The following is a 22886-nucleotide window of genomic DNA, read 5'->3' as shown; positions in this document are numbered from 1 at the left end:
AATGTATAGATTACTGTCCTATGGAAATTTTAGAGAACTGCTCTTCCAGATCAGGAGCATGCTGGTAGACTGCTACCGCTGCAAGTGCTCCTTTCTTTACAGGCATTTATGGACATTTCAACAGATAAAACTTTTTAGACTAGTACAGTTTTATTTCACCTGCCATTAGCTATTTAAAAGTTAAGATTTTAGTCCAAATTAATTGTCTAGCTTAGTCAAAGGAAAGAGAAACACCAGGTAGCAATTCTTCCCACCCATTCATTGAATGGTTATCTAAAGATAGGATGGGCACTAACGTGTTCATAAATCTGTCTCTTCATGCATGAGAGGCAGAGGACCTACAATTTTGTTAGGCAAAGCATTGGAAACATGAAGTGAAATGTTTACTTTCCAAAGGTAATTCGGTGCTAGTGAGGGCTTGCCTACTTTAGGCACTGCTGCTAAAGGAGCTGGTTACATTTTGGTAAGTGCTGGCCTATCCAGTGATTGACAATATTAAAAAATAAAAGCATTGAATTTGAAAGGCAGTATCCAAATAACTCCCAGTGGTTTCTAAATCATATCTTTGAAAAAAAAAAAAAAAACTATGCTGCTCCTGTAATAAAATCAACAGAGTAAGGTAGACTAGTACTGTCCAGTATAATCATCTGACTTCTACTCACCTCCCAGACTGTGTTGCAAGTCTGACTTAGTTATTAGCTCATGCTGAGAATTCAGAAGCAAATTGTGGACAGCCTCCATCTACAATAACCGTCAGACTAGATATAATTGGGGGTCCGTTTTTCTACGTCTTGTTTTAAACAGTTATTTTATTTTATTTTGATTGCTTAACAGGATATCACTAATTATTGTGGAAGCAAAGTTAAATTAAATCAAAAATTTTCCGAAGGGTTATGGGAAATAGGGACTCACAGCCCAGGAAACCTTACCAGAGTCAAGTCAACTATACAATCTGTGACCACAAAAGTGCTTTAGGAAATTTTCTTTCATTTTCTTAATTTTATGTATCATGAGGTGCTTAATGAGATGCCATGTGTAATGCATAAATGACCTGCGTCTACTTTACAAGTGCAATTAGCTAAAGACAAGCAGGGTTTTGTGCAGGTTTCTGCTGGGACATTGAGGGGAAGGCAGGTGGTAAAGTAGTCAGTGCCAACTACTACAGGGCTGCCCTTCAGGAAAGTGAAGCTGAGGTGAAAAATGTTACCACATCTCTGGGCCACCTTTCCCCTCTGAGCCTCCCACTCTGAAGGGGAGCTTCACTATTCAAAGAAAGACTGGCATTGTACCTGCAGCCATTCTAAATAATGTAAAACATGCCCTGTTTCAAGGTGGGTGGGCAGTTAAAGCTAAAGTAAACAAGCTGCTTTGCCAAGCAATATTTTTTTAAGCAATAGGGAAGATGCGTTTCAGCAGATGAATTTCAAAAGAAATAACCACAGGTATGGAAAACACCTGCAAGCCTTTGTTGCACTGGATTGTCTAAAACGGAATGCTCCCAATGGGAGTGCAAAACCCATCGATATGTTTTCTGCGAAATTGTTGCCATAGCATCTGCGAGATAGGTTAAAAACACACCTATCAGTTGGACGTGTTTTGCTTGTGAAAATGAGCATGGATTCACAAATCATCTCCATGAATCTGTATGCAAATTGCTTCCCCCTTATTAAGGCAGGAGGGCAGGACAGAGGCCAAAAGGGATTGTTGTCCCCCACCAGAACGCCCCAGGATGGCGCACCTGGTTGTGTGAAACAGCGCTGCATGTTCACCTATTGTATTTTAAGATCTCAGCCTCAAGATTTACTTACTAACATCCCCAAATACAGCTGTGATTCACAGATGTCATGACAACAGCACATTTTCATCAAACGTGGCTTATCTTGGCTAGTTTCATTTCATGTCTTGGAAATACCATCACCTTGAACGGGGAAGAGATGACCATCTCTACAGGAACAAACAACATTATATAACGAGTTTATAATTATTCATAGATCAGGCCAGAAGGGATGATATTATGATCATCTAGTTTGACTTCTTACATAGGACAGGCCAGACTGCACTGTTAAACAAAACATATATTTTAGAAAGCTATCCAGTTTTGTTTAAAAGATTTCAACTGATGATGAAGCCATTCCTGGGAAATTCTTGTAGTGATTAATTACTACTGAGTAAAAGTTGTTACTTTTCTTCCAGTCTGAATTTGTGTAACTTCATCTTCCGGTCTCTCAATCTTACCATAACTTTGTCAGACATGTTAAAAAAAAAAAAAATCCTCTAATATCAGATTTTTTGTCCTTTCCTCTTTAGCTATAGATTAGGGTCTAGATAACTGCAGATCACTTTTAAGTGATCAAGTTTAAATAGATCTGGCATCTAAAATTATTCAATTTAAAACAAATCTTCCAGTGCTTGCATCTTTCTTGCATCCGCCCTTTGGTCTATCTGCAACTTTTAAATAAAAGAATTTGTATACACGATTCTTCCAGATCCTTTTAATTTCTCACTCCCTCTACATTTCTTAATAAATTTTCCCCTTTCTTCTAGTGGGTTACAGTGTGAATCTAAAAACTTGCGGAAAACAGTAGCTGCCACACGTCCCCAATGTAATAATACTGCTTTTACAGATCTGCTTTATTTGATGACATTATTCCAGCTGATTAGTGCAGTGGCAGCTGGTGAAGGAGCATGATGCAAGGCAGGACAGTCTCTGTTACAAACGCGGTTCCAGGAGGAATAGAAGGAAAACAGAACAGCCTGTTCTTCCTGGACCCCTGGATGTTCAGATCTTTGTAAGCAGAGCACAAAGTGCGATCGGTTAGAACAGCACAAAGCTGTAGGCCTGTGCCAACAAAGTTGGTCCAATGCTATGAAAAGCTTTGACTACAAACCTCTGCAACAGTTCTTAGGAAAATACCACAGTCACTTACAACACTGGTTAAGTTAATGTCATTGCATCTCTAAAAAAAAGCACTACAGTAATGGTTTGAAATCATGGCAATGATACAGCTTGGAGTTGTAGAGGTCTTGGACCACATAGTGTGTTTGTTTTGTAAAAGGTCTTTTCCTGGACTCTAGCTGCAGGGTCTAGTGTGTATTACCATCCTGTTTTACAAGCATACATAGCCTCTCCCTCCCTCTGAGCCAAGCAAACTGGAGGCCATGTAGCTGTGACTAGCATGGCAGTAATTTTAAGGGAAGAACTCTGCAGAAAGTGGGATATGGATGGAATAAGGTTATATCTACCTTAAAAAATACTATGTAGTCACCCCTCGCCCCGTAAAAGCTATAGAAGATTATAGGGATAGAAAAATACATCACTGCCCTGCATCAATCAACACTAACCTGCACTTTTGTTGGCCTGAACAAATACCTAGTGGAAAGATTCCTATTGGATTAGACCCAGGATGCGGCTCTTGTCAAAAATTTACTGTTCAGATTTCAACATCATACCAATACTGAAAACATTGATCTGTTTCCTGTGTCTACTTAAGTTCAGATCTATTTACTTTGCTCTTTAAATAACCTACTACTATTCTAGGGCTTTTTCTCAGTCCTATAAAAGTGGAAGTCAACAGGGGTCCCTGCTCACATATTTTTAGATTTTTAAACATTTTCATTATAAGATCTTTTTACAAAGTATGACCCAGAAAATATCAGGCTTTACATTCATAGCCTTTGTTGAGCTCTCAGTGATCGACTGTAGCAAAGCTATCCTTTCAGTGCTAAATTGTTCAAGTTTGATCTAGAAATCATTGCAATAAATAGGAAACCCCAGGATACAATTTTTACAAGTTTGCTTTTCACAAAAGTGCACATCATTGAGCTTTAGTGTTTTGTATTTGTTTTCTCAGTAAAAGAAAGATCTCCTACCTTTATTGGAATTATATGAGAAATACCCAGTTCAAAAGCATAAAGAGTCATTTGAGCCTGAGCCTTACTTACAGCCTCTGGGATTTCATTAGGTTTAAAAAAAAATGGATACCAAGTGTCTAACCCATTGAAGTTTTCTTCCATGGATTGTTTTCATAGTCAAAAGTCACATAGGACTCTCTATCTTGATCTTGTACTGTAAGAAAGAAAAGAGCATATATATCCATCTCCCGTTCTAGGACATGGGTGTGAGCCATACAACGTGATTTAGTGAGTTTGTTTCACTGCTCTACAGGAGGCAGAGATTTTTTCCTCTCAAAGTTCCCTTTCTCGGATAGACTTCCCACTTCTGTTATATTGCAGAAATAAGAAGCGTGCAGTGCTGCACATCTGTATCCAGTAAAGCACAATTAAACGTACAGTCTTTCAGGTGGCAGAGGTGAATTAGAAGTCCCACCAGTGAGAGATCTCTTCGGGCTCTCATTCCTTGGATTATGTGACTAGAGGCGATGTTACAGTCAGTGTTGTATGTCACAGCAAAGACAAATCAGAAGACAACAATAATTCTAAAAGCATGATGAATAGGAGATAAGAGTTTTAAATAACTTCTTTGTCACTTTACAGTGAGGGAATTGTTTTCAAATTGTAATCAGTCATATGATAAAGATCCACTCTGTCAGGGAGAGAGTTACAGGGGACGTTGCTCTGGGGAAATATTGCACTGATAAGCAGAAATAATACTCCATAAACACAATCCTGGTGGTATAATAGCTGTTCTCTTGCTTTCTGTGCATTGGACTTATTTCAGTCTAGAAGACTTTGGAAAATGGTACTTCTGGGCTTGCTGTGCCCTGATAAAACACAGAAGCAACTTAAAACATTTTCCAGGTTAATTTCATCTGACAGGTGACTGATAACCCTTTTGGATTAATGTAACATTAATACAGGATGTCCCCTGTAGGCACAGGTTCTATTCCTCTCCTACTGGCAAGCTATAACATGATACAAGTGCCAAAAACATTTTTTTTTTCCTGTTTTGCTTGGTGTCACACAGTAAAGTGCTGGAATGCTAAGCAAACAAAACGCAGCCCATTGCCACCAAAAGCTTGTCATGCTGGTACTCAGAACTGAACCATAAAAAGAAAGGACATTTCTATCTCTCTGGGCAGAAACTGACACTTTTGTTATCTTTGACAAGTGTACCAAAGGATCCAGGTCTGTGACCGGGACTGAAATACAAAAAAATGCTAACAGTGATGACTGTGTAACCAGTGTAAAATGGCCAGCTAACTTCACATCATATTCTAAGCCCTGTTGTTGGTAGAAATCTGGTTTTTCTAATAACCTATGTCCGAATGTCACTGGAATTCACGTGTAGAGACCTTTTTCCCTGCCAGCAAAGCTCTTTTCTTTCAAGGATGACAGGCCAGTAGCATCCCAGGGCGTACTGAGCTAGTGCCAGTATTTCTCCTTTGTGGATCAAATAGCAGGAATCGGAATGAACCTTCCTCAAATTCTCTTTCAGGTTCTCCTCCAGGCAAAACTTTGAGGTTTGCATAACTCTGAAAATTAATCTGACTTTACCTTGGCAATGAAGAAGAGACCTCTTTATTTGTGCCAAGCAAAAATATATTTCTTCTTAGTAACATTTTTTTCATTGCATATATGTCATTTCTATCTTTCCATTTTTTTTCCTCCTGCTGTGATTTCTTCCATCCTTTAAGGATATTTTTATATGTACTGTTTCAGGCATGCTGAGACAAGAGTAGGATACATACATTAGTTTATCAGAGCGTGTGAATTTGATGTGATCAAACAAAATGTTTAAGTCAGTGATCTGAAGATGCAGTTCAAAACTGATGGATGATATGAATAAACTGAAAAGTCACTTTTCCTTCACTTCTTGAAGTACCCCCAGAAGCCTCAGTAAGGACAATCTAAGCCAAATGATCTCAAGACAATACTAGAATGTCCCTTTGCAATTAATGTATTGCATCCGCTTAAATCCAAGAACAAATGTCTAGGAATTGATCATGCCCCCCCTGAATCACACTGAAATCTTTTGTGGAAGAGCAAAGAGAAAACAATCAAGCTGTTTGTTATATATTTAAATCAAGAACTGTCAGAGGGGCGAGAAAAAGAGTGGAGCTGCTAAGACAGGTTAGGAACAAGTCAGGCTGATCACATCGATCACTAGTTACAGCTTTAACTCTATAGAGGAAAATTACTGAAGCCCAGCATCAGCAACGCACAGCTTTCATCGCCCCTTTGTCTGTCAGCTCTGTGGGTGATGGAGTACAGGTTGTAAGTCCTTGATGTTAAATATGGTAATACCCAACGGAGTTAAAGTTAATAATAAAGAAAGGAGCAAGGGAACAAAATGTTGAACAGAAGGAGCATGTTTAGGTGATTTATTGGGAGGGCTGAGTTTTCCATTATGATGTAATGGACAAAGAGTTTAATAAACAACAAAAGTTTTAAAGTTTCCTTTAGTCAGATGTGAGTTCTCTGCAGGAAGAATTTTGCATAATTATTCTGCAGTGAAAAGTACCTATTCTGTGTGTTCTCTTCAAGCATTCTCTCTAATCCTTCACATTAATTAACCAGACAATAATCACCTACAGCTTTTCAATATTTCCTATTCCTATTTGATGTCATTGTGCTTAATTCATCCTTTTCACCACGGTTAATTTTCACCACGGTTAAGCTTGGCTTGCTTTTTTTTTTGTTGCCTATCTTCTCAATTTTTGTTATGCGTTGATGCTTGTTTTGGAATTCTGTTTAGAATAGATATAAATAGTAAAATGGAGATGTTGCTGAAACAGAGAACGTGCGTAATGAGAACTGGAAAGTAATTTTCTTGCTCTGTTCTTCAAACAGATTATGTTGATGTAAACGTTATATGTTAAGTGCAAAGGCTTTACTCTATGTTAGATTATTTTTTAAGAAAATAGAATTCAGCAACAGATTTTTGGTATATTACATCACAAATTCAAAGCATCCCACTCCATAGAAAGAGATGACATGATCTAGAACCTCTCTATACTATTAGATATCATCAAAAAATTTTCTGTAAGAGGTTATTTTTCCATAAACAGAAGACACATTTATTGACCACACAAGACAAAATCCTGGTTTTGCAGTCTTGACTCCCCAGCCCAAGCCCATAACAACATTAACTGAGCTAAAGTTATTGGCTAAAAATAAGTTCTCTGTATTTTGCCTACAACCTGGCAAATCTCAGCGTGTGCAGCTGTATCTCTTTTGGAGAGGAAGGTCATGGCAGAAGGTACATTGACACTTAAAACAACCCAGCTGAAGGTCAACCTTGTCAACTATCTTTAGTTGACAGTTGTCAACTATCTTTGCTGATCTTTACTAAAACGTTCACTTGGATGGCCTGTAGTGTAATCAAAGTTCGAGATAGACCCCGTAGGACCTCTCCAGAATCTAATTTAGGTACAGCATTAACAGAATGCTGACAATGAAAGAAGAATGGTGTAATAGGATTGACCTTGACCATGAAATGGATTTTGCTGGTATGTAGGAAGCTTCAGCTTAGACTTCTGATTTAAATGATCATCTCTACATTTGCGAATTTGTCACTTGTGCCACTGGCTGTTTGTCTTGTTAGCCTTGTGGGTCATTATATAGGAACATGCCTACGTTCCTGAAAGGAATTCCTTTTTTGCTTACTCACTGCCTATTTAGATACCTTTGGTCATTTAATAAAAAGGAATTAGGCCAAAATAACTATTTTGGTACATACCAAACATCACCACAGCTGAGCTTAAAGTCAATGTGACGGTGCCATGTAATGGGGCAAGTTGCGGGTAAGATTTATCATTTGCCATTTCTCAGCTGGGCTTCCTCATTTGAATGCCTAATAACCTCAGGCTAAATGTTCATTTTATGGGGGTTATAAAACTCTATATCCGAGTAAAGTAGACTAATTATTTCACCTCTTCTAGACCATGATTGCCAACTAAATTTATTATAACTGTTCAGATTAAGGAGATGTTATTTAGATTAGCAGTACTTTGGTTGGAAGGACTGTTCACTGTTGTGCCTTCCCATAAACAACAAATGAGAAAAGATGTGCCAATTAAGCTTATTAGCAACATTGCTGGGAGAGATGGAACTTAAGATAGCAAAATAATCTGCTTTTATAGAGATTCCTCAATGGAAATAAGCGACACTGACAAAAGTATGCTTTTTGCTGTAATGATTATACTGATTTTAGTTAGTCAGCTAAGCTTTGCTGGTGAGGCAGGGATTTCTTTTCCATCCTCCTTACCAATAAAACTATGCGAGCAAAACTTTTAGGTGGAAACAGAATCTAAGTGACGTATTTTAGCTCAATGGTCTCAAAATATTTTTGTGTCTCAGTCTCGGTCCGTCTTCACACTGCTTTACCAAAGCAGTCTATGTAAGTGCATTAGGTGTTCCGTCAGTTTTATATCTAGTTCTGTAAAAGAATAGCAACATAATATACAGGTGTACCTTATTCCTCTAAGTAACTCGTTGTACCTCGCAAATACTCAATGTTTCTCAAATAACACTCAAACACTGTATATTTCTTAAATAACCATTCTTATTTGTGATAATTAGTCCTGGAAAACTCAAAAATTGTATAGCTCTAGATTCAACTCCTCTGGGGCAGAAGTGGAATTCTTAGAGATTTGGTGGTTGGTTGATGAAGTTTTGCTGAGACGATTTAATTACATGAAACAGAGAAGAGAGAAATTTCAAGGAATAATTAGAAAAAGAAATGGTTGATCGTTTATCTAGTGGATCTTGTTTAGTTAGCACTGTTTTACTTTTGCATGTGTTTGTTGCAGTCCCTGAATTCAGAGGATTTGATGTCCAGCTCTTTATGCTGCATTTGGAAACCTGGTGAGGACTCCTTGCCATCGGCACAGTTTGATGTAGCATGGACTGCTGTTCTGTCAAGGAGGAATACCCAGTTTTGTTGTGCACCTCATCGTGACCCCCCACCCAACTGACTGTTGCCATTTCTGGCCCTGGTAAGGCAGCATAACTTTGGAACAGATCGTACTATTGAATTCAATGGAAAATTCCTCACTTGTGCTGGTGACTTAGCAGCCATTTCCTTCTGTGGGATCAGTGTTGTTATAAGCCGAGCTGTTCTCAAAGAATGCTATTATGGTTTGTGGCGTATTAATTTGACATATCGTTAGTTTGGAAGTAATTATTTTAACATAGGTGTTATTTACCTGCATGTATGATTATTTTCTCATAAAATAAGCTAACTATTTCAGTGTTCAGGATAGAAATAGTTCCAGTTTAATAAGAAGGCCACTATCTAAAAAGAAATAGATTGCCTGACCAATAAAGTGGTATGAGTTCATTTCATAATTCATTAAATATATTCTGAGATATATATCTTATATTTCTACATAAATTCTTGTAAAGAAGAACTTTTTATTTAGGATCTGTTTTTTATGGAGTCTAGTAATTCACCTGGTTTATTCAGCTTTCTATATTCCTCTAGTCCTAACTCTGCATATGTTATTGTGTGACTGACTGCACATGCACACAGATGCTGAAGTTTCTTTGGATGTTTTGTTACCTTGAAGTACCTACTAATTTTCTTAGGAAATAATTTGAAACTTTTATGTATGTGGCCTAAGTCACATTTCAATAATCCAGGACTGTGGTTCAGCTATTTCAGGTCTACTGCACACCCCCGTGTGGAGAAGCCTTGCATAGCCTTCGGTCAATAACATATGGGTATAATATAGTGGGAAATAGAATGTTTAGCAACAATTAGCCCAGTTCAGTTCCTCTGAGAATGGTACTGGATTTCTTCCTCACTGGAGCTAGTCAGCTCAAATTAGACAAAGAGCCTGACTCTAAAAGTGCTTAGCATCTACAGTCTCATTGATTCACTTGGAAATGCAGGTACTCAGCCGTTATTTGGAGGTTAAATTCCTCATGCATACGTTATGTGCCTGGCTGTGTTCTTCAGAAAGGCCACACTTCTGGTAGTCAAAGGCTGAGATTTGTACCCATGCAGTGTAGGCCATCTTGCCCATCACCATACTATACTTGAAGTGAATTCACCCTGTCTTTAAGACTCCCTCCTTCTCTCAGTTTCCTTTGTTTGGAATAGTCTTCCTTTTCCTATGAGTAAGTTTTCCCTTGGCTTCTCATTATCAGCTTTCTCACATTCAACAACCAGTATGCAGTAGGACCTTCTTTCCTCTTATAAAACTGAAGATGAGGTGCAATTCCCAAACTTTTCCCACCTCATTTGTATTTTCTCAGTGCCAGATCTTGTCAGTGAACCTCCCTTTTCACCTGAATTTCCTCTGAGCTTGGGACCCCTTAGCTATGTGTTCCTTACCTGAGCACTATATTACTTAGATGAGGAACCAGTGTCCCTGATCCAGAGCAGAAATTTATCACAGGGCAAGACACACATCAGGGACTGAAGAGTAAGCTGCTTCTGCTGATTGGACTCAGAAACTGCTGCTGAACTGATGTCCACAGGCCTGGAAAGATCACCTTGGTATAACGAAATTTCTAGGCAGATATAACCTTGCATCAGCTCCTCCCCTGTTTTAGGCCATTGCCAGGGCTGAAGGGGCTGGTCAGATCCTGACTCATCCCTGGTGTGATTCCATCAGAGCTGTTGAAACAATCAGGCCAAAACTGTGCCTCAGTTTAGGCTTCACTCTGAGCGCCTCAGCCTCAGCTATAGGTCCTGATTTGGGCATTTTATGCCTAGCACTTTGTTATAGGTTAGCCTCAATAAAGGCTTAAATTAGCATTTCTAGTATAAGACTGAGTATATTAATCTTTATGGCTGACAAGCCCTGCCATACTTAATAATTATGCTATAATTGGAACTTGCCTTCTTTGACATCACCTCCTGACTAATTGAATTGTGTCTAGTTATTTTCTCTCATTATTTTTTCTGGCTATTCTGTTCCAGCTTGAACGGTAACTCCATAGCAGTATTAAGCTAAAATTGAATTGACCTGTCTCAGAAACCAAGGCATGAGTTCATTTTTTACACTACAAAATTTCCTGAACAAGTTAAGCCGATGAAGTAAAAGTTTGTGGTTTTGTGCACAGTGGAGCTCAGTGACTTCCTGCGTCACCCAGGATTTTGAGACCCAGTTTTGCTGTTGTTTTACTTTCAGCACAATTATTTCCACAAACACAAGATGGGTTTTAGAGGCTTCCAAATCAGAATAGTAGCATTATATTCTCTCACTGTGTGTAAATGAATATATGAGTTGTGGAATATTAAAATTATGTTCAAATCATATAACATACCCGTCATAATGCTATTTATAAACATAGAGAGAGAAGTGAATGTCTCAATTAAAACAACCAGTTGACTATGTGGCTTACAACATATAAAGCGCTTCCCTCATAATGTTTGCATTTGTGGGCATTTTTCCTACCCTTCACCATGCATTGATTTTAAGTGACTGAGCTCTTGCACAATAGCCTGTGCATCTGTGATACAGCTGGCAGGCAACCTATGGCATTCTTGAATTTTTAAATAAATAAGTTAAAATAACAGTGATTGAAATTGTGACTATTAAACATGATATGAATAACCGGATTTTACATAAAGACAGCTATAATGCAACCTTGAATTCACCTATGGATTATGTATCACTTCACCCATTATTCTAAAAGCATTTCTGGGGAGAAACTGCTAGCTGACTACCCCTGATTTTTCTTGGAGGGACAGGAGAGATTTTTTTTGTCCTTGAAGTCAGTTTGTTAATTTCTTAAAACCATGAAGAACAATGGAGCATTATGTTACTGTCTCAATATATACATAGGCTATCTGAATAAAACAGATCAATTTCCACATAGACATTATTTCTTCTGGTACAACAAGCATGTCATATCTCCACTAAACGCCTATGTGAATCCACAGCTGATGTAAATCAACAAATCTCCATTGGTCTAGACAAAGTGTAACCTTAGGAAACATCTGGCATCGTTACCAAAAGGGTAAACAACAACAGTCTAGCGAGGATCCGCAGTTACAACTAACTCTGTGCAACTTCAGTTGGGAAGCACTATGGAGAAATTCAATGCAAACTTATCTTGAATGACTTGAAGTGTGGTTTTTCCCACTCCAGAAATAGTATAGCCATGCCAGATATGCTACAGAAAAAAAATATATATATAATTTAAGTAATATATATTACTTAAAAGAAGTGCTATTCCAAGCATGCTGCATAAATCCATGTTCTTGGTTGTAGCAACTGAAGCAATCCCCATTCCCCTTGGGAGAAATGGAACTCTTGGCTAACCCTACCATGTCCTGTGCCTCCCACTCCCATCCTTGGAGTAGAGTGAAAGGATTTAGGGGAGATTTACTATGGCAACAGGCGCAAGCTCATCTATTTAACTGCAGAACTATTTTCCTTTTTGTGAAGGGAAAGCACACAGCCTTTCTTTGTACACCACTTTGTGGTGCAGGAGAACCTTTCTTGATGAAGGTGCTGTATAAATGCAAGACTTTTGTACCTGGATGATTGACTGGTTATGCTAATGGACCATCTGCTCCATTTGCTGCTGTTCACACTGTGATCTTAAAGGCTGTCCTCCATCATGTGATATATTTGGATGCTCTTAGATTCGTATCTAGGTCCATTTCAGGTTGAGATTTTTCATAGTTGTTTAAGGGATTAGGATGCCACATTCCCATCACACTTAATTGAAGTGGATGGGAAAATAATATTTCCTGTTCCAAGAGGGTTCCTATGTCTCAGCTGAAGGATTTCACTTACACTAAGTAACAAATTCCAGTACGGACCGAGTTAACGTATTTACAAGCGATGGTTACTGACTAGATGCCACTTTCACAAGCCAATAGGATGAAACTAGGTGACAAAAATTCTTTGATTAGTGTCAATGCCCTGTTAATGTGAGGAATGACTTGACTTCACAACTTTTGGGAGATAGTGACAGACTCCCTTGAGTCCCGTAGTGCCCTTGCCAGGCCCAGCTGCCCTTCCATATGTAAAAAGCTACAGAATAAGGGCTCATGTTAATTTCAGCCTCCTAAGACAAACATTTGGGTAAAAGTTCACCCCTCTTAATAATATTTCTTCTCAAAGGAAAAATAGGCTTACATGTATCGTCTCTTGATTGAATGGATCACTGTAAAGACAGTCTGACTAGTTTTCTTCTGGTTAAAATCATTCATTTCCATTCTCTTCCCCTCCCTGTTTTCATGCAGTTTCTAGAACTCCTAAAGACTCCATATCTAACTGAAGTAGGCATATTCAATTTTTTCCATCAACCACTGAAGCTCAACAAGTCTGTTGTGTTTTTGTGTTTCAAGTACCTAGAAGACAAGAAGATGCGGTGTCATTTCTCTTCAGCACAATTTAATTTTTTCAGTGTTATTAATAATTGGAATGTTAAATTGCCATTCCTGCATTCTGGTTGGTTTCAGAGCTTCCAAAAGCTCACAAATTATGTGCGATTTCAGGAGGGACTGTTGTCTCTTCCATGAAGTCAGCACTGGGACATGCAAAAGAAACTCCAGAAGCTGTATGATTGGACTTGTAGCTGGATGGGATACCAGATGGCAAATTTTTTTAATGTTGCCATGGGTAAAAGGGGGAAGGGGAAAAGAACTGAAATTCAACTAGATACAACATTAACCTGCCACATATGATGCTTTAAAAGTATGATTTACTGATCTCATTGTAAGACGCCTGCACTGCCTTTTGCTCCTGTATGGCAGAACTAATAGGCACATAAACAATGCAGCTACTTTCACCAACAACAGTAATTTATAGTTGAGGACCTGTAAATGACTTTATTATACAGTCACTAGGTTCATGAAGCAGAACCTACTTTGAATAACCATGATCATCCCATGGAGAAATCTCACAGCATAATAATTAAAACTTCTGGTCTCTTGCCAGTTGCCATAAAAGTTCTTTGTGACACAGTAGGACTATGTGCTGTGTAACTAAGCAGCTGAGGGTTTGTTTTCTATATTATTTTCCCTGCTTTGTTGCCTTTGGCAAGCACATTGCAGTTGCCTAAACACCTACGATCTTTAGCAGAACTTGATATGCTAAATCTGTTTCATGTTCATCTAATCTATGACAATGCCATGATTACTATTTGCAAAAACAGCACATGCCAGGAGTCAGTTAATGTTTGCATAAAAGATGTAAGTTAATCAGAACTAGGCAGGCTCGTGGTTACCAAATTGACTTGGCGTATTGACAGCCTGTTAATATAAAACGCAGACCATGTTAACTGTTAAATATGCTGATCATTCTTTCCAATTCACATCAAAGTAAATATAACTTTATAGTAAAGGAATTAGTGCAGCCTCAGCTAAAATGGCAATACTCCTATTTGAATGTGTTTGGATTTCTAACCTTCTTCTCTCTCTCTTTATCATTTGTACACACTCTTCCATTTTTCTTAAGAGAAGTAAATGCTGTTCATCTTCTTGGAGGAAACTACTGAAAAAGAAGCAAAACACCATAATGGGGAAGCAACATAAGAGACTACGCTAGCTACTGCTCCTGCTTTGCCTTAGACTAGTTGTGTGATCTTAGCGTGTTTCTCTAACACTGTACAGAGAGTATCTCCTTTTCTGAGGTACTTCTGAGAAGTCATCATTCTCTAACTGTTTGGAAATTAAGACTTAAGGAACTACAAAGTTCATTGCCACGGAACGTGACAGCTTAAGTAGTTATAAATTCTATAAACTTCACAAAAATAACACCAAACCCAGCTGAATGTTTGGTTGCTTCACAACTGGCTACATCCAAATTTAGGACATGTTCGTTGGTGTAAATCCATTAATATAATGGTAGGAAATTATTTAGTTATAAGTACCTAGAGCTATTTCCTTTTTGGATTACAGATGTTAATAGTGATTGCAAAAAACTAAGTCATGTCTTTAATTTGTTTTAAAAATAAAATGCTCCTCCCTACCTTAGAACATGATACCTTGTGCTCTTTCCAAAGTTCTATAAATGGGCTCAGAAAGAAAACCATAGATCTATGAAATGTGATGTGTTGATTTAACATCTGGAAATACTCACATAGCTGTCTTCACTGGCTTTTAAGACAGTGAAAAAAATAGGCTTTATGATTTCTTGATATCCATACAAGCAGTACCTAGAAGCATCATTGCTAGTAAATAAAAGATTACATTTTCTACACTGCAGATTGATGTTTTAAAGTTTGGGTTTGGGCATTTCCTGTCAGCCTGTTACTAATGCATAATTTTAGGCGCTATTTGTTATTACTTCGTAACTAGAGAAAGCACTCCAGTGCTCATTAGGTAATCTTTACTGGACCATCTCTGCCATATTTGTACTGAATAGTACCCTTATTACATGCTTAGCTCCATTTATTTCATCTGTTAAAATTAGATATTTCCACTGCATTCAAAAAGCATCCGTGTACTTGGCTAGCAGGCACAGAATTTGAAACTAACCATTATAGACTGTTTTAAGGCCATTTCTTTTACAGGTTACTATTCCCATCTCCTCTCTTCAGAAGTAACGGTTGACAATGCATGTGGTAGTAGAGCCCCAAATGGAAAAATCAAAAGAAAGAACACACTGATAACTGTGATTTTGGTTAAAGTGAAAAATACACAGGTAAGAAAGTAAACATTCAAACGTTTCATTTTATATTATAAAATATGAAGGTAAAAACTCCATCAAAGGACCCCTTGCATGTTCTTTTTTGCTGGCTCTGGCTGTTTTTGGTATCTTCCCTAACTGATTTAAAAACAAATGAGAGAGAAAAAAGGAAAGGAAGCGATTCTCGGCCATTTTAACAGTTTAATCCTCTCTTTTGACATTTGCCATGTACTCCTTGGATTTACAGTCTACCTTTCTCAGAGTGCTGTACTGAAAATACCAAAAATACAGAAGAAATGGAACATTAATGTGCTCAAGCAGTGTGACTTGACGAAATTGCTAGAAAACAAATGACTTTCAATTAAACAACTGAAGAAAACAAAATATTGCTTATACACCTTTGCACAGAAAACATCCAGAGGTTTACATAGAAGACATCACTGAAAATTATACTTGTTTCTTTTTCTATTAATTCATTTTTAAAGAATTCTTTTTGGTTTTCAGCTCAACTAATAAATACAGAATAGAATAAAAATAAAGACAGTCCTTCCCTACAGATACTTCAAGGGGAAAATGTCCTCTGAGTTTTAACAGATGTGCTGTATTCACACAACATGCAGCCTCTAATGTTGGCACTGACACTGCAGCAGTAACAGGCATCTTCTAGGCATTCCTTTTCATATACATCATTCGTATCAGTATCAACTAAATATGCCACAGATAGATAGACAGATAAATAAAAAGTTGATAGATAACTATCCAACTGAAGAAGCTCAGCTTTAGGAAAGCTGAGCTAAATCCTGCTGGATAGCTTCAAGAATATGATGTTTAATTATTCTATAATCTTGGAGAAAGGACCAAGATTAAAGCGATGAACTAAAGGATATGAAAGTATACGAAAAAATACCATGGGCATAAAGCAAGCTTCCGGATGGGCTTGACCTGCACAACTGTGTACTGAAACACCTGCCTAGGCAGACAGCTGGACATGCGTTCCTTTTAGAAACTGAGGAAACCCCTTGTTTCATTTCACAATGACCATCAGATCAGCCTGATGTTCTTGTGTTAATTTAGAGTTTAACTAGTGACCTGAAGATGGCAGTCTTTAAGTATCATGACTGATATCTAAAATAATAGAGACTTCCTATTTATCTGTGAAGAATTATAGCTTTCTGTATTGAGCCTGACTGTTCCTAAAGAAACTACAATAAGCAGATTTAGTAGTGAGGTGTGTTAATCCTATACTCAGCTGGAGACCTTGCCGTACCAATAAATACAACAGGCTTCACCAGGGTTAGGAGGAATTACTGGAAGTAATGAAATGAAAATAGTGGTTCAGGATTTCATGACCTCCATTGTGAACTTAACTCGTAGCATTACTGAAAGAAGTTTGTTTGTAGAGATTTTCATTGTATTTACTATTCCAAACAAAGGAAATTCTTTGTCATTTTCTTTCATTGCAACATTTTCTTGGAAGACTCATGTGTATATTTTTACTTTCTTTTTGTTTGTATGTTCTTAATGAGGTATGGAAGAAATTCAAAACAATGGATAAACCAAGATTGTCTTTCTCAATTTAACATCTAGCCTTCAAAAGACTCGCATATATGTGCATTTGGGACTGTACTGCTAAACTAGAAATCTTTGGAAGTTGACACAGATGTAGGGTTTCCAAGTTTTGGGGTGTCCCAAATGGACTGGATTATCAGATGATACAGCTACTATTCATCTCCTTAGCATTTTGTTTGCTGAAACCTTCTGAAGACAGCTACTTCAAACTGAAAATCTTCATAAACATGTCATTTTGGAAAATATAGACTTAACAGTTTTGTCTTTTCCAACTGCGATATGTTGTAACATCTCAAAAATAGCTGAATTATTAGTTATTTTGGGCATATTCTTATGGCAGTTCCATATTATTATATTCTGGTAAGGGTTTAGGCTGCAAAGCTAAAAGAGGCCTTTCTAAGCAGGCAGAAAAAGTCTGGCAGGGGAATTTCTAGTGATTGTTCTATTCCTTTTTGAATATGATGATATGAATACAACATTTTATAACACTGCATGTGCTATGCATGTGATATGAAAGTCTTCCCAAGGCTCACAGCTAATCTACATGTCATACGGTGATATGGAAAGGATTTGGATCCTTTGTCGCAGGCAGACACTGCGGGGTTTTGTAAAGCAGTTCCACTTTGAATATGCATGTAAATGTTCTCCCTGAATTCTTTCTTGAAAGAAGCTTTTGGACAGAAATTAGATGAGCTAATCCTTGTAAGTTATAACATATGCCACACCAAGCGGAATGAAATGTATTAAAACTTGGAAGCCCATTAAGATTCATGACATTTAAGCTACTTTAATTTTTTGAAAAAGGATTCTTCTTTTATGAAATAACATTCAATTCAGCTTTTCCAGCTTTATACCTATGTGTAATGGAATCATGCATCAGCATGACTGATGATCATCTAGGGCTTAACGAAGGAGATTCTAGCAATTATAAACCCTGATTTGCGAAAGAACAGGCCTACTTCAGGAGAGTCCTACTCTAGCTTTGTATCATGTTGGATATCTCTACGTTTAGAAAAATAATTCAATAACACGAGAGTCAAAGAGTTTCGTGCACAGATACCTGAGCTGACGCAGTTGCAGGATAGCACCTTTCAGCTGGACCGTAAGGCTTTGTGGCTCATGTGAGTATTATACTAAGGCTTGCAACACACTTTTCAACTGCATAGTGCAGATAGGCCCTGTATTTTCCTGGAAGTAATATTAGCCAGACAGCAGAACTTAAAAGAACCTTTCTTCTAGGTTTGAGAGACTGGAGTCAGTCTGGATTCCCAGCACAAGTATCATCAGCCTAGCAAGATTTTTATTCAGTCTAGAAAAGTTTATTCTTAAGCAGTGACCTACTCCTATATCTAGGAGCCATGTTATTATGACCTTGCAATAAAGATTTCTGTTACATTTTATGCCATACAGACATTGTAGGTGTAGCTGAAGGTGTTCAGCTGAGAAAGGAAACCAGAAATTATTGGTGGAAGCAAAAAAGGGGCTCTCTCTTAATAGGCATTAGAAAAGACTTTTGGGTCGAAAAATGGAATAATACTGTACACAGGAAAGATGCTGAACTGCATGGATCCTGAAAGGACCCAGACTCAAATACAAAAGGAATTTTCAAGAGGAATCTAACTGTGCTACTATTTTGCAATATCTGTATATCCCTTATATTGATGAAAGTAGAATGCAATTGGCTTTGGAGCCTTCCCAAAAATGTATGTTTCTAAAGGGCTTAATAGAAGCACGTACTTAAACTCGATGAAGTACTAGACAGAAATAAGGGAGAAGGTACTTTTATGCATTGCTTCGCTGTAGTTATTCTTTTTTTATTCTCCCCTCAGGCCTGAAGTCCTACAGTGGTTTACTCAGGGGCTCAACTCTCTGAGCAAGGATACTAGGCAGAGGAATATGACTGCAAGTCTGCTGCAGAGAAGCAAAAGAAAGATAATGCTGGAGTTTACAAATATTCAGGAAGCTAAAAGCACAAGAGCCCATTATGGTGAACTGCAGACACAGCATACCGGTTAGTGATATTCTGTTCCAACCAGCTGTAGGTGAGTTATAAAGGAATGCTTAGGATCTACTTCCTCCTTCAGTGTAATATGGCCTCTCATTTTCCATGGTATGGCTAACTACCAAGTGAATAGGAATGATGTATGTATAGCAGTATGGTAGAGTCAGCCACAGGTGAAACCAGTCTCAGCTCAGCATCTGATCTAGCCTGATGAGTAGAGGCTCAATTTCCGGGCTGGGAACAGGTTTAAACTCACTCATGTATAGCTTCAATTTTAACAAGTAAAATGCTCCTAATTAATGTTCATTACAATTGCATCCTATTTAATTCAGCTACTAGTAGTTCACTATTTAGATGTCATTGCTCTGTAATTCAAATATGACTTATTTTACTGGAATTTTCCTTGCATTGGAAATAGGACCAGCTTACTCCAGAATTGCACTAGATCATTCTGACAGGGTCAGTGAGTGACCTTCCAGAGGGCCACTCTGGCTGCTGAGGCACTATCACAAAATCCCTTGCCGTGTCCCACCTGCTCTAAATGACACTAAAAATAGAGCTGAGACATCAGTTTACTGGCAAGCACAATTAAAGGAGCATTTTTTTTCATTAAATTAATGTTAAACATGATCTAGTACAGAGGTTCCATTCAAGGAACAGATGGTGAATGCAACGTAATACAGAAACAGATTAAACAATATTGGCAATAGCTGACGTATTTGCACAAAGCACAATGCTAGTAGGTGCTAAATGTTCTTTAAACCTCTGTTTAAGTCACGGGAAACAAAAACATTGCTTAGATGTGGTTCTGGATTTGTTCACATGCAAAGTACTTTCAGGAAGCTGCAAGATAAAGGCTCTCAAGATCTCTGTCTATGAAAGTTCTAAGTCTACTAAATGTTGTGAAGATGTTCTTATAATTTCTCTTTTTACTAAATTACAATATTAAATAAATAATTTGTTTAAGTAATGAAGTCAAGAGGTAAAAGTATGAGAATTACAGCGGAGGTGTCTGGACATTTCCAGTGGGACTAACTGCCGGCTTGAGAATGGTACAGCAAGATCTGGTTTGCCTCCGTCAGAGTAGAGTCAACCACAAGTCTTTGGACTGTGTGTTCTTTCCTTTCCAGTGTGGCTGGAGGGGGTTGGTAATGTTCCAGTCCTTGGGAATTGGGTGAATGGTTTAGGACCAAACTGTGACAGAATTTCTAGAAAAAAGACAACAGAAGAGCATTCCCCCCGTTCCTGGCTTGACTTGACAAGAAAATTTCCGAAATACTCTTGTTAAAACTCAAATTTTCCATTATTTTGAAACAACATTGAAGGGAATTACTCTAGTTATTGTAAAAAAGCCTTGGGCCCAGCCTCGGATGACCAATGCTCTGCCAAAGACCCTATTCCTATATTTGCTAGTGGCTGTGGCCAAGCAAGAGGGGCAGAGTGGACTGGGTGGAACTGGACTGCGACGTCCACAAAATCACCTACTAGATGGTTGAATTTTCCCAACTACCATTTAAGAAACATGTTCTCAAGATCCCTTAAGGACATCGCAAATGACAGTCAAAGAGCAGCTGTAAATTGAACAGGGAGATCTTTCTGTTCTCCTCCTTTAGTGTGCTTCTCTCCCTCTCATCTCCCTATCTTTCTCTGTGTACATTTTGCAGCATGTAAATTTATACAAATATATTCATACTTATGCAAACAAAAGTTCTTACTTTGAAAATATTACATATACAAATATCTGGGGAAGAAGAGTCAGTGAATGGATCTTATGCACTGAAACAAAATAAAACAAAACAAGGAAAGTCTGGATTTATTACAAAACTAAAAACCGAGAGCAATCCCTGCAAAACAGTTTGCTTTAAGTAGAGTAATAATTCTTTGTGACAGATTATATGAGACCCTTACACATGAGAAATTGCACCTCTAATAGTGAAATGCAGCTCAATCCAGCAAGGAGATACAGCTCTGATCTTTAGAGCTACTGGACTTGTTGGCTAGAAAACGTACTTTTCTGTGTTGCTACAGAACTTAGAAGTATTAACTTTTTGACTTTCTAAACACAGAAGATCATCGAGTTTTCAATTATATGTTTTTGGAGTGTATAATGATGAGATGCCACAACCTTACAGAAGAATATGCAGATACTATTTTCCAAAGTACCTTCAAACTTGCTATGTGTTGATTCAGGGCTTTCATCTGGGTGAAATCTAACCCATAAGAAAAAAAGTTCAGATTTGAGCTAGGTTTGCTCTAATCCTTGTTACACTGCAGGATTACAGGAGTACCAGTGCAAGGAAGGAGATAAATGTAGAGCTGGAGAGAAAGAGGGACAGTGGGACTGCAGTTTAGCTTTCCATGGGAGCACACCTCACTGAAATTCATGATTTCTGGGTTACACTGATTTAGTGCTTACTTTCTATGAAGGAAAAGTCTGACTCTTATTTTCGTAGCCTTCCACCCGCTATTTCAACTCCTTTATTCCTTCTCCAATTTGTGAAAACCCTGCTTGAAATTTCATAAAATCCACTTCTCCTAGTTTCTTTTTTATAATATTGCACCATTAAAATAATAAATTCTTTACCTTCCTTAGCAGCCTCTAGCATATATAATTTTGGCTAGCAGCTTGAATAAACATGTCTCTTCCCATCAGGGCTGCATAAACATATTGGTTGCTGCCTGATCCGAGACACCTTTATACTTTCTTAGACATTTGTATAATCTACTGCAAGATGCCATGGAAACTTCACAGTCTCCAGCATAACTGAAAGTACGAACTCCACATATTTAATGTATAAATGCTCTTTCTCTCTCATTGCAACTTGGAAAGCAATCTTGTCATCATTTATTTTATATAAGCCCCACTTCAGAGTGAATTAGCAATATCACCCTCCTAGTTTTTTGGGTTTTTTTTTCTGTCCATTCTCTGTTTTCTGACTCTTGGAAAGGTGATTGTCCTGTTTTCCCAGTTGTCATGAATACAATAATGTTTCAACTATCTTCAAGGCCAAAATGCTAAATGGGCCCAGAGGAGTTAAGTGCTTGACTGGAAAGACTTCAGTGTGGAGAACCTACTCCTCTTCGAAGGTTTAGCAGAAAATACATATTTCTGGGATTTTTCAAAAGAAACTACACCAGCTTCCTATCTGCTATCTCTAACTCCCTAACTCCTTTCATCTCCGTTGAAAACCATACTGTGTACATGTACATTTTGACATAAGTATTCCACAGATAACTGTACAGGTCCATATGGCAGCTTACACTGGGATTTTGATCATAAGATGTGAATCTGCTCACTAGTCCTGCTGCAATCATGAACAGGGAGGAGAGCAAAAATTCATCATAGCCAGTCTTTTCTTACAACTACTAGAAGGAACGTGAAATGTGACGCTAGGAAATATAATCTCAAATGGAAGGACTATGAAGATAACAAGTAGTACATTAGAGAATTTATTATTTCAATTACACTAGAATTAACCAAATAAGCCAGATCCTTTATCCAGTCTAGACCCATTGCGTCATAACAGCAGCTTAACAATGTTATGTAAATTTAGCTGGTGATTCTTTCTGTTTTTTTTAAAAGAAAGATATTTTTAAAATTTTTTAAAAATTTAAGACAAAATTCTGAGGATGAAAAATATCAGTTGTTGAGAACCTCTGCGGTGAAAAACGTATTCAGTTCGGGGTGGAGGTTTTGCTAGCGATAAAAGAGACCAGACCAGGCAATAGCACTTCTGGCTACAAAATGAGGGTGAGCAACCCAGATTTCCTAATTTCAACTATTTTTGGTAGGTCTCAGTTTAGTTCCAGCAGCT

General features: G+C 37.8%; 1 long non-coding RNA gene across 1 annotated transcript; it reads left to right on the top strand.

Annotated features, from left to right (window-relative positions):
• The first annotated feature begins 8711 nt into the window (after positions 1-8711).
• LOC138067917 (uncharacterized) lies at positions 8712-20043 on the top strand. Its single transcript, XR_011142385.1, has 3 exons — positions 8712-8897; positions 15385-15515; positions 18899-20043. It is a non-coding gene; the product is annotated as an uncharacterized lncRNA (long non-coding RNA).
• Positions 20044-22886: the final 2843 nt, after the last annotated feature.

Source organism: Struthio camelus, chromosome 7 (assembly GCF_040807025.1).
Source record: "Struthio camelus isolate bStrCam1 chromosome 7, bStrCam1.hap1, whole genome shotgun sequence".
Lineage (NCBI taxonomy): Eukaryota > Metazoa > Chordata > Aves > Struthioniformes > Struthionidae > Struthio > Struthio camelus.
Note: the sequence above shows the minus strand (reverse complement) of the source record. Positions and strands in the feature narration are given on the sequence as shown.